The sequence below is a fragment of the Schistocerca serialis genome, chromosome 8 (genome assembly GCF_023864345.2).
Source record: "Schistocerca serialis cubense isolate TAMUIC-IGC-003099 chromosome 8, iqSchSeri2.2, whole genome shotgun sequence".
In the NCBI taxonomy this organism is placed as follows: domain Eukaryota; kingdom Metazoa; phylum Arthropoda; class Insecta; order Orthoptera; family Acrididae; genus Schistocerca; species Schistocerca serialis.
Genome location: NC_064645.1, coordinates 312,775,822 through 312,789,235, shown reverse-complemented (window position 1 = coordinate 312,789,235; position 13,414 = coordinate 312,775,822).

The following is a 13,414-nucleotide window of genomic DNA, read 5'->3' as shown; positions in this document are numbered from 1 at the left end:
GCGTATTATTAGCAACCTCATGCTTGTGGCAGATGATACACTTATCAACAATGAAGGACTGTTTGAAAAATGTTGCTGAGAAATTCCATCAGGTTTTGGTTGTATTTCTAAGTGATGCAAAGATGACCGCTCGCTATTGTTGCCATTGCTTTCGTCTGAAGACTGATTTGCTGCAGTTCTCCAAGCTACTTTATCTTGTGTAAGCTTCTGCAGCTACAATTAACTCCTGCAGGCACCATTCATTTGAACTTGTTTAGTGTCTCCTTCTACAATTTCTACACCTCACACTTCCCCCATTACATAATCAACGATACGTTCATGTCTCAGAAAGTATGCCATCAACCGATCCCTTCTTTTAAAGTTATGATATAAATATTAATCTTCATTTCGATTCAGTATATCGTCATTAATTGTTCGATCTATGAATATTATATTCAGCATTTTTCTGTAACATCACATTTCAAAATCTTCTACTCCTTAATTGTCTTAAACGCTTATGGTCCAGTTTCACTTCCGTAAAAGGCTATGCTCCAGAGAAATACCACCAAAAAACAACTACTGACGCATAAATCTACATTAAATTAAACATTCCTCTCTTTCTGAAATGCTTTTCCTGCAGAGCCTTAACGCACTTTACATCCTCTCTATGTCGGCCAGGAGCGGCTACCCTGCTGCCGGAATAGTAAAAAATCATCAACAGTTTTCCGTGTATTATTTTCTAATCCTCACAGCTCTGCTAAACTCAAGAACGAGACAGATAAAGTAACAAATACTAGCTACTCTATGGAAATGAGTGAAGTATGGGAGCATGTTGCCAGAGGTCTCCCAGTCGAGCATAGAAAGTTTCGTTACAATATTACTCGCAGACATCTGGATCAGTTCATATGGGAAAGGATCATAGAGAAACTGGAAGGAGGACAAATTGCGATGAGAGCAGCCCGGCAGTATGGTATTGCTCAAAGCGTTGTTTCACGCGCAAGGAAAGCGTTCCGACAGACAGCCACTGCTGCCCGAAGGAGAGGGGCTGGTCGACTACGACCAGCTACTGCAGCAGACGACCGCTACATCATGCACGAAGGGACCCACGTCCAACAGCAGTTGTATAATTGCAACCACATGTAACAGGACTGCAAGGGAAATAATCTCACGGTCCTTAGTTGCGCGGCGATTGCAGTGCTGGCGGCCTTTTTGCCCAAAGATCAGTACGTTGTGTTCCGTTGACACCTGTACATCGGCGGCACCGTTTCCGTTGGTGCAAAGAGCGTAGGGACTGGACCAACTAGAAGTGCGGTCGCGTGGTCTTCTCGGACGAGAGCAGGTCCAGTCCGAGTAGTGACTCTGGATGTGCCCTCACATAGCGAGATGTAGGGAAACGTCGTGCATCAAGGAATATTGTCGGAAGTGATCGTTTTGGTAATATAGAAGCGATGGTGCAGGGACTCATAATGCTGCAGTAGTGTACTGAACCTCATATCTTTGAACGCTGTACAGTAACCGGCCAATGTTATCGGGACACTGTACCTCTTTCCCATGTTTATCATTATTTATTTAATCTTGTCAGAAACGCACACTATAGCTTGAGAGTTATACAAAATGTTCCTAAACATGGTACTATAAGCATTACAATTACATTTAAATGCAGTAGATAGTGTCGGAAGTTCCATGCGGCTTTTCGCTGATAATGCTGTAGTATACAGAGAAGTTGAAGCATTAGAAAATTGCAGCGAAATGCAGGAAGATCTGCAGCGGATAGCCACTTGGTGCAGGGAGTGGCAACTGACCCTTAACATAGACAAATGTAATGTATTGCGAATATATAGAAAGAAGGATCCTTTATTGTATGATGATATGACAGCAGAACAAACACTGGTAGCAGTTACTTACGTAAAATATCTAGGAGTATGCGTACGGAACGATTTGAAGTGGAATGATCATATAAAATTAATAGTTGGTAAGGCGGGTGCCAGGTTGAGATTCATTGGGAGAGTCCTTAGAAAATGTAGTCCATCAACAAAGGAGGTGGTTTACAAAACACTCGTTCGACCTATACTTTATTGCTCATCGGTGTGGGATTCGTACCAAGTCGTGTTGTCAGAGGAGACAGAGAAGATCCAAAGAAGAGCGGCGCGTTTCGTCACAGGGTTATTTGGTAAGCGTGATAGCGTTACGGAGATGTTTAGCAAACTCAAGTGGCAGACTCTGCAAGAGAGGCGCTCTGCATCGCGGTGTAACTTGCTGTTCAGGTTTCGAGAGGGCGCGTTTCTGGATGAGGTATCGGATATATTGCTTCCTCGTACCTCCCGAGGAGATCATGAATGTAAAGTTAGAGACATTCGAGCGCACTCGGAGGCTTTCCGGCAGTCGTTCTTACCTCGAACCCTACGCGACTGCAACAGGAAAGGGAGGAAATGACAGTGGCATGTAAAGTGCCCTCTGCCACACACCGTTGGGTGGCTTTCGGAGTACAAATGTAGATGTAGATGCAGCAATTTCGCGTGCTTCCTTGGTGTTATCTTTTCAGGGGTGCATTCGGTCATGACATAGTTCTTATGGACGACAATAGACGAACACATCGAACAAATGAAGGTGGAAGAACTCTTCAAACGAGAGGATATTCGGTGAATAGTCTGGTGTGCCCGTTCCCTAGACGTAAATCCTAGGACGTACGTAAGGAATGCCGTGTGAAGACGTATTTCAGCAGGCCCACAGGCACCGACTACCGTCCAGTAGTAAAAAACTACGTTGGTGGTGGAATGAAAGGCTTTACTACGAGAACTCCTTATCAACCTTGTGGCTTGCAAGGGAGCAAGAAGGAGAGCATGCATTTTTGTAGTAAGTGGTGTTTATGAACCATATCCAGCTTTTTGTAACGTTCAGGGGATCATAATGAATACGCGTGGTTTTAATGTAATTATTGTCTTTGAAAGAAAGTGTCATCTCCTTTCGTCTCGTTGGGTGTATCTTTCAGTTAACTTCTGAACTATACTATAGCAGTTTTTTTCTGTACATTGCTCGAGTTTTATCTTGCCATGTTACTTGGCGGTGGCATAGCATGCGAAAGTTATTTCTGTCCTCAAGTTTTGCACACCAATGTAATTCCCCATATGACACTATTAATTGCATTTAATTGCTCTTCCAACTCATTTTCTGTCTCGGACAGTGTTACAATGTCTTCGGTAAATGTCAAAATTTTTATTTCTTCGGCCCGAACTTTAATTCTCTCCCCGAATTTCTTCTTGGTTTCCAGCAGTGGTTGCTCTTTGTACCGACTAAATAACATCGGCGATATGCTACAACCTTGTCTCACTCCGCTGTCAACCTTTCCTGTCCTTTGACTCTTACAATGGCATTCTGGTTTCTGTTCATGTTGAAAGTAACATGTCGTTCCATTTCTGTATATGTACATAAATTATGCACTTCACAGACGTGTGGCAGATCAAATGTTGCTTAAGGCAGTCGCGAACACTGTCAGCACCAAAGAAACAGAGCTTCACAAACAGCGAACTGCAGGGCGAGCTGGAATTACAAAACCACTCATCAGTGATTTTAATTCCTGTAACAGGAAAACGTCATGCTGAAGGCAGAAAACATGGACAATGGAAGAATGACATTTGGTCAAGTGAGATTTTATTCACACTTTTCCCAGTTTGTGGTCGAATATTTGTCCCAAGAATGAAACATGACGTGGCTTCGGCGAAGATTTGGGCAGCCTTATCGTGGCATTCCACGGGCGCCACGGTTACTCTGCGAGCTAAAATTTACTGTCAACGATAATGTAGCCATTTTGGCTAATCCGGTCAATTCTGTGCCACAACGTTTGTTCACCATTAATGATGAGCCTTTGCGGTCTACTTTCGAGAGAAGGATGCGTGCTCGCAATCCACCGTTATCATTTTTACCTGGACTTTCTACCAGGATAAATGGTATAAGATTCTCTTGAAAATTGCATATGGCCCGGTTTATGTCTATTCCGTGACGAGTGGAAGCTGTTTTGAAAGCCAACTGGTTTTCTACACTGTAAGAGGCTTTTGTTGCTTCCACAGTTTCGTCCAACCCCTGTGAAGTCACATAAATTAATCCTACGATATTACACTACTGTACAGTCACATAAATTAATCCTACGATTTTACACTACTGGCCATGAAAAATTGCTACACGAAGAAGAATTGCAGAAGATAAACGGGTATTCACTGGACAAATATATTATACTAGAACTGACATGTGATTCATTTCCACGCAATTTGGGTGCATAGATCCTGAGAAATCAGTACCAAGAACAACCGCCTCTGGCAGTAATAACGGCCTTGATACGCCTGGGCATTGAGTCAAACAGAGCTTGGATGGCGTGTACAGGTACAGCTGCCCACGCAGCTTCAACACGATACCACAGTTGATCGAGAGTAGTGTCTGGCGTATTGTGACGAGCCAGTTGCTCGGTCACCATTGACCAGGTGTTTTCAATTGGTGAATATGCTGGCCAGGGCAACAGTCTAACATTTTCTGTACCCGGAAATGCCCGCAAGGGACCTGCAACATGCGGTCGTGCATTATCCTGCTGAAACGTAAGGTTTCGCAGTGATCGAATTAAGGGTAGAGCCACGGGTCGTAACACATCTGAAAAGTAACGTCCACTGGTCAAAGAGCCGCCAATGCGAACAAGAGATGAGCGAGACGTGTAACCAATGGCATCACGCCGGGTGATACGCCGGTATGGCGATGACGAATACACGCTTCCAATGTGCGTTCACTGCGATATGGCCAAACACGGATGCTAGCATCATGATGCTGTAAACAGAACATGGATTCATCCGAAAAAATGACGTTTTACCATTCGTGCACCCAGGTTCGTCGTTGAGCAAACCATCGCTGGCGCTCCTGTCTGTGACGCAGCGTCAGGGGTAACCGCAGCCATGGTGTCCGAGCTGAGAGTCCACGCTGCTGGAAACGTCGTCGAACTGTTCGTGCAGACGGTTGTTGTCTAGCAAACGTCCCCATGTGTTGACTGAGGGATCGAGACGTGGCTGCACGATCCTTAACAACCATGCGGTTAAGAGGCCTGTCATCTCGACTGCTAGTGATACGAGGCCGTTGGGATCCAGCACGACGTTTATTATTACCCTTCCGAACCCACCGATTCCATATTCTTCTAACAGTCATTGGATCTCGACCAACGCGAGCAGCAATGTCGCGACACGATAAATCGCAATCGCGATAGGCTACAATCCGACCTTTACCAAAGTCGGAAACGTGATGGTATGCATTTGTCCTCCTTACACGAATCATCACAACAACGTTTCACCAGGCAACGCCGGTCAACTGCTGTTTGTGAATGAGAAATCGGTTCGAAACGTTCCTCATGTCAACACGTTGTAGGTGTCGCCACCGGAGCCAACCTTGTGTGAATGCTCTGAAAAGCTGATCTTTTGCATATCAGAGCATCTTCTTCCTGTCGGTTAAATTTCGCGTCTGTAGCACGTCATCTTCGTGGTGTAGCAATTTTAATGGTCAGTAGTGTAATTATTTATTACATCGTGTCTGAATATTTTTAACACTCAAAGCGGTTCTTTCCGCTATGACAGCTGTAATTATGTCTTCGTGATACTAATCAACTAAAACTAGTTTTGACTCTTTTGACGGATGTAATTTTGGATCCATAGTAGTAAGACTCATTCACCACAGTTGTTATGTATATATATAAATGTGTTAAATCAAGGCAAATACGTAAAGATTCATCCTGCGGTTTGCGCTCTTCTGTTCGTGTTTGCTTAAAAATAATTTTGGTTTTGGAAGGAATCCGTCTTGAGCTTTCTCTTTTCTTGTATTACCCGTACAAACACACACACACACACACACACACACACACACACACACACACACACACACACACACTCAAAATTAACTAATGTTAGGTCTAACGACAACATTACCTGTCTTACAATTTCGAGGTAAATAACTTTTGTTCATCGAGCTCAAAAAGGTTGCAGATGACAGACTGTGAAACGGAGACAATTGTAATGAAAAACAGAAAAAACAACAGGAAATCCACAGAGCGTCGTAACAAGGTATGTATTGAAAGCATTATCTTACTTTCAAATTTGTAAATACTCGAATTTATATGTGTACTAGTAGTTAAGGAAACATGAGCTGTTTAACAGAAAGAAAATAAAAGCCCACTGATAATGGTGGAACTTGAGTGAAACATGTCAGAGTACGAGAAGAAAATAAAAAAATTAATTCATTTTTAAAGATACAAGCTTACTCGAAATGTAAACAAAACCTTTTTACGCACGTAACGTGTTAGTTTCGGTATAATATTGTTGACATACTCCATATACTATTGTCATTCTATAGATACTCATTAGGTCGCAGTAGGAAGTAATACATTGCATCAGTAAATAAAATTAACATAAACAATCAGTTACATCTATGTCATTCCTACATTTCTTCAAGTGTCAGTTGCTTTCCTGACGAGGAAATGGAGGATGTTGCCTTAAGTTAGGATTTTCATAATGAATTAACACGGCAAGAAGACGGACAACGTTTAGTAAGACAAGTCCGTTGCGAAAGACTTTGTACCTGTACTCTTCCTCTTCTGACCTTTAGTTTCTACATAAACCCACCATAACACCGGCAGATTATAAAAATGACATTCGTCATACGCTTTAGGCAGTAGGCACATCGAAATGACAATAATAATATATTGGTAATTGGCCAAGATGTCAAGCTCTTCAAACGTATTACGTAAAAAAAATTTCAAAGGTAACAATAAAAAATGCCACTGCATGGAGCAGTATATAACTAAATAAAATGATGGAAATATTTCTGTAACGACATCTTCGAGTTTTGTGGTCCTGTCTTCCTCAGTTGCGTGTGATATTACGATATATTGGTAGTTTCTACTTTTAGGACCGTCTGACGGCAGTCCAAAAAGTAAACATTATAGTATAGAATAAAATTTCCGTAATCATTTTCATGATCAATCAAGGAGTGAGATATAATGTGTTGACAGTTAATCTGTTAATTTATTATTAATACCAGTAGTGAAACGCTGTTGGCGAGTCGGTAGTATAGTAGGAATCTTTAATAAAAGACCATCTTACAATGTAAGTTGACGTTTAGTTTGACTTTTATATTTATATTTTTAAAAGAAATGTAGGTAAGTAAAAAATACGATGTCATTATTTGCGTGTATTCGTAATTGGCTCTCATATTTACTGGGGACTTTCATCTTTCGTAGCGTTTTTACAGGTTTCACGAATCCTCATGGCAAGCTATAAATTTTTTCGCATCCTGTTCTCTTTCCCCGTCCTGTAAATGGGTACGGCTCTCCCACCAATTCACGCCTCGCAATTTTTCATGTGCGACTGTCTGCTTTCCTTTTGCCGTTAAATTTTTCATAGGACCTCTTTTCGCTCTTACCAGGAATGTCGCTATTTGTGAGGAAGGAGATTTCTTCGAATTGAGCACCCTGTTGACATTAGCGTCATTAAAGGCGCGTCATTAATTCAAGCGGACGAGGATTCAAGGTGATATCTCTCAGTTCGGAGAACGGAATTCCGGACTGAAGATGGAATGAGAACTGCGCTTCACCTGATTACGTAGCTGTTTGAACTGGGTCCACCCTGCTGTGACAAGGTTTGTCAAACCCTATCAACCCAATGGGAAACAAAGAGAAAACATGAGCGTTGTTTCTCTCCACCAGCCGGCCGTAGTGGCCGTGCGGTTCTAAGCGCTGCAGTCTGGAATCGCGAGACCGCTACGGTCGCAGGTTCGAATCCTGCCTCGGGCATGGATGTGTGTGATGTCCTTAGGTTAGTTAGGTTTAACTAGTTCTAAGTTCTAGGGGACTAATGACCTCAGAAGTTGAGTCCCATAGTGCTCAGAGCCATTTGAACCATTTTTTTTTCTCTCCACCAACAGCCAGAAAAGTAGAAAAAGAAATAAACCATTCACAGGAGTTATGGTGGAGTTCCGCAGAAAATATGCGGAAATATTTTTAGCAGTCACAGGAACCATGTCTGCCAACTATGGAGCACACAAATCAGGCAAAGTGGTCTGGAAATTCAGGTACTGTACTTTAGAGAACGGCAGTTTCGTGGTAGATTTCTGGAAAGCTGCCAAAAACTTGACTGTCACAATTATGCTTACTTATTTTGACAACAATATACAATAAATATGTGGAAGATGTTTTCCATTCAAAAAATCATCAACAAATCACATGAAATGAAGATCTAGACCTTACCTTGAAGAGCTGTTTCAAGTGCCTATACATAGCGCATTCAGATACTTCACATTAGAAGAAAGGTAGTGAACATAGGATTACCCTTTCACATATTAATGAAACTGCTCTTCCTTACCCCTTCTGTAAGACAGCTGCCGGTTATATTTCTATGGTTGTATATCACCTACGCTGTTATTCAGTTTCATGCTCTAGGATGCTGTTTCCCCATGCAGCGACAGCAAAGAAATTATCAGTGACAAATGGTCGAGTTTCACGCGAGTCGGATTTTCTTTTTTTTTTTACTTAGTACAGTAATGTTTCAATATTCTATAACACAGAAGTAACAACGATAACAATCAACGACGACAGTCATTAAAATCTATTTCAGCCACTCACCATACACGAATCTTGCACGGTCTTAACAGGTTAGTATTGTGCCGTGTAGTACCGCGTTTCTGAATTTGTTGCGAGCTTAGAATGATATAAAAGACGGAGAAAGTAAACATGTCCGTGGAAAAAAGTTGGATACACTGCATAGAAAGGATCAAGGAGAACTGTTGAAAATATTGTTGCTGAATTACTGTCGGAACTTTAACAATATGAGATTGGAAGAATAACTGGGAATATAATGAAGCCTTTTGTTTCTAAATGATGATTTCTAACTGCGCTATTATCGCCGTTTGTCCGTCTGTTGACAATGGCGATAAAGTTGCTGGATTAGCTGATGGAGTTGACGCACAGTCTGAAGACATTATGACAAACAGAATCAACAACGTAGCAAGACAAAATGATGGCTCATTTGGAACGTCAGACCCGCAGGTTCGTGCTACACATAAACAACATAAGAATCTGCCTTAAAGCAAGTTAAATGTTTATTTCACACCATAAAATCTTCCCTTTTTCAGTAACTGGTCAAAATCTACGTATAATTTGAGTGTTAATGTTTATCCGAATTTTCCATAATCCAGATGACATAGGGTCCCCGTGGAGTCTTACAGGAGTTGTGTGTGGAAAGGGATAACTGCAAAATCGTTTCTGGAATGTTCCATTCCCGAATAACACAAGTGACTGCTGCTGAGGAAGCTCATTAGGATTTACAACAAACTTTTTATTTTATATAAGGTATAACGACGTTTTTGGGGCTGAGCAAGCCAGCGAAACAGCTCATCATAGTTTGCCTCCAACTTACGATGAACACATACACTCATTGTATTTAACAGATACTTCCTATAATAATAGTTCCCTGTTGCTATATCTGATTTCGTATCAAAATAAAACATTTTATAGAATTCGAAAATGTGTTGAAATAAATATATTTTTAAACCACAATTCATGTATTTTAAAAATGATTCTCAACCCTGAAGGAATAGGTCATGCTTCAGCGATTTAGAAGTAAGAACAATATGCTACATAGAAATGAAAAATCATCCAGTTTTACTTTCTATTCACTGGTGTATATGCAAGTTACTTCAGTTAAAAGGCAAATATATTCCTTTACATTTAGTATACGAAGAATAATTCTAAATTATTAGTTGTCTAATGTGCAACATACAGCACTCCATCTAGTCCGGATAAATAATGCTCCACAGTAATGCCCTTCTCCTCTTTTATTGTGTGGCACATTTTTCAGATCGGTCGCTGTCTTTCCATATTTAAAAAACTTCTTTAGCTAAACCTCTTCCTTTACGATTAATGGTATGCCTTGATCTTAAAAATTTCTCAATTCGAAGACGTGGAGTAAGTTGGACAGCAATGACACAATCGTTTTGTAAGTGTAGGTTCTGCAGTGTTCGGGCACTTTTGGTACTACACAGAAAACTGACGAGCTACAGCGTATCGGTCACCCTTATAAAATATGCTTTGTGGGATTACCGTGTTTTGGTTTACTACCTAGCCTAGCTTATCAGTAGTGTGACAATGGAACCACAGCGTTTAATGGCAGCTACTAACCTCTAGCAGTCAATTCCAAGTACTCAGTGGTGAAAAGCATAAATTTCCCGCCATATAGCATATCGGATTCTGTAGGTAACAAATCTTGCGTGCTCTGTTACAGATAAATTGCTACTGTTTCGTTGTTATGTCCTTCAGAAATTTAAGTTTCTGTTGAAGATGTGTTTTATGCCTTTAAATAAAGTTTTGTGAGACGCATGTCTCTAATACTAGTCAGCTACTGCACCAAACAAGATAATCAAGTGTGGTTCCAGTCTCCACCGATGGGGGGTAAGGGTCCTGTCCTCTACTCTTCTCACAAGTACAAAAAATTCATCAGGTACGTAAATCATCAAAGAGGCACAATAGTCGACGGTTTGAGACGAATCAAGCGCTATAGCATTGTAAGAGATACAGAGGCGAGCGAGTGTGCCGAGGTTTACCCTGGTTCACAGTGACCAGCAGCAAGTCATCATAACGCCCTTGTGCTTTACATACAAAGGACTGCACCATAATTTAAGAGTGAAATTAAAAATTAAAATAGCTTTTCCAAACGTCTTCAAGGTTTACCTAGGTATGTTAACGTTAACAGTGTGTATTTTGGACGCATTAGAAAAATAGGACCAGAAGGAAAAAGTTAATAGGGAAGAACAAATTAACTGGTTTGAATCAGATGAGGAAGCAGATACAGTAAACACTTACAATGATGGCAGTCTGAAGGCTGAAGTTTTGGTCGAGGAAGTTGAGTCAGTTTTCAAAGGTTTTTAGATGTGGAAGGTAGCAGTAATAATGAGGTCAGGAAACCTACTAGTTTTATTGACTTGGCACATATGTAAAAGTAGGCGACAGTATTACAGACAACAATGTTGTGCAAGGATGTGTTGCTCGGAGGTAGAAAGTAGTTTAGCTGATGTGCAGGAAGAGGAAGTAGTCAAGGGCTTTGATTTAAAATTTGTGCACAGGTTGGAAAAGGCAGCTGCTGATGTGGAGGTTGGTCATCCCTTGAATCTAAGTGTGAATGTACTTGCAGCTGAACAAAATCACTTTACGAGGAGACAGATTTAAATAAAAATTCGTAGAACACTTTTCCTGGGAACCTGTTCGGACTAAAATGACTCACCGTGTTATAAAAATTAACTTCTCAGGAATAATAGTGCGTTGTCATCTTGGTAGTGGCAGCGAAGCAGGTACCTTGTCCCAACCATTTTTTGATTCTATTCCTGTTAAGAATGAGTCACCTGTCATAGGAGTACATGGCTTAAGAATAATAGGTGCTAATGGAAAACTTTCTACAGCAGTGCAATACGAAGCTTTGATACCAGTTGGTATGGGTGACATAATAAAAGATCATACTTGTCTAATAGTGTTCGGATTAAGTATCGAAATGTTGATAGAACAGACCTTTTAACTAAATATCAAGGAAAGCTTCACTTTAATCCGTGCCACTTAGTGCTAACTTTATCAAATTTTGGAGTCATTATGGAGTCTTTCATTGGAAGTTATGTGGACGGTAATAATAAAGCACGAAATTGCCTACTAGAGTAATACAGGATAAGGGGTACTTCTAGGAATATATTGAATTCGGGAATAATGTGTAACATGCTGATGTGGAAGACATCTAACTATGTCCTGGAAGAAACAGGGGCTAAAGTACAGCCTATAGAGCAAAATCTGATTAACAAAGGGCAGTATTAAGGGAAGCATTAACTACTCATCACAATGTATTGTCAAATACGGCTGGTGAAGTTAAAGGGTATGAATGCTGTTTAAATATAAAGGCAGACATTTTTCGAGAAACCTTATAAGATATATTTTGTGCGAAGAAAGCTATTAAAAAAGAAATTCAATATGTGTTGGCGATGGGTGTCATTGAGCAAGCAAATAGTGAATATAATAATCCCATTTTTGCTTTGCCTAGCGTGACGGAAGCGTCAGATTAATACTGGACGAACGTTGGCTAAGTGAAACTGCGATAAGAGAGTGTGACCGCTCTCAAAATGCGAACGAACTCCCGAGGAAATATGATATGTATCTTACATCAATGCACTTAACATGTGGGTACAGGAATATGCCCGCGGTAAAATTATCACGTAAATATCAGAATTTTTATATGAAGGACAGTGCTACTAGTATCAAGTAATCCCTTTTGGATTAAATATTTCTCTGCGTGTCTTTATAATACTGATGTTTCATGTACCGGACCAAGAATTGTTAGATAAGATGACTAGTTATGTTGACGATATTCTATTGGCAACTCCCAAATGAGAGGAATATATCGGTTTACCAGACGGGGTGCTAGAAGCTATAGGAAAAGGAGATATGAAATTAAAGTGTGTTAGAGGCTCAATAAAATTCTTGGGCCTCGAAATCAGCAGGAAAGTTATATTACATGAACCTTCAAAATTACCATTCACTGAAAAGTTTGAAGCACCCAGAAATAAAACGCAGCCCAGGTCAATGTTCACTTCACTTGGATTCTACTGCCGTTTTACAATAGATGACTTGTTTAATACACTTTGTCTACTCCAATTGTTGAAAAAGAATGCTAGTTGGGTTTGAAGAGCACCAATTAGCTTTTGAAGAATTAAAACACTGTCTGATGAATAGTCTGCTACTGCGCCATCCAGATTTTGTCAATCACTTTTTTACGTCAGTTGACTCGAGTGGTTGCGAGATTGTAGTATAGGTGTTTCAGGTGGAAACAGAATGCGACTAAGAAGTACATAAAACAATCGAAATTGCGAGTCCCTCATTGCAACCTGGAATTTTGAAGTTAGATGCCTTGGTTGTCGTGTTTGGTACATTATTTGTTAAGTGATCATAAGACACGTTTTTAGAAACTTGCAAAGAGAGTTGTCCAAGATTGACAGAATGGACTATATCCTTCAGCAGTTCGCCCTTGATATGAAATACATTCTGGCGAAGGTCAGTCTGGTAGCGAATGAGCTATCAAGAAGTGTTGAGTTATGCAGGGAATTAGAAATTCCGTTGACAGATAAGAACTACGGGTACATGTTGGTTACATGTGAGGTCAGGGAGGAGAGTGCCTGGAAGAAAGTATAACGATGATCAGTTGAGATTAGTAAAATGTTATTTAGGGGTCCCCAATAATCCAAAAGTTGCCCAATACTATTGTCTCCATAAAAGAATTTTCTTCCGAAGAAGGAAGATTGAGCAGAATGGAAGATATGTTTTCCATCCCAACATGTGGATCTGCTGCTAGATTACGTGCTTCTACGATATGGCCGTTATGGAGCAAAGAGA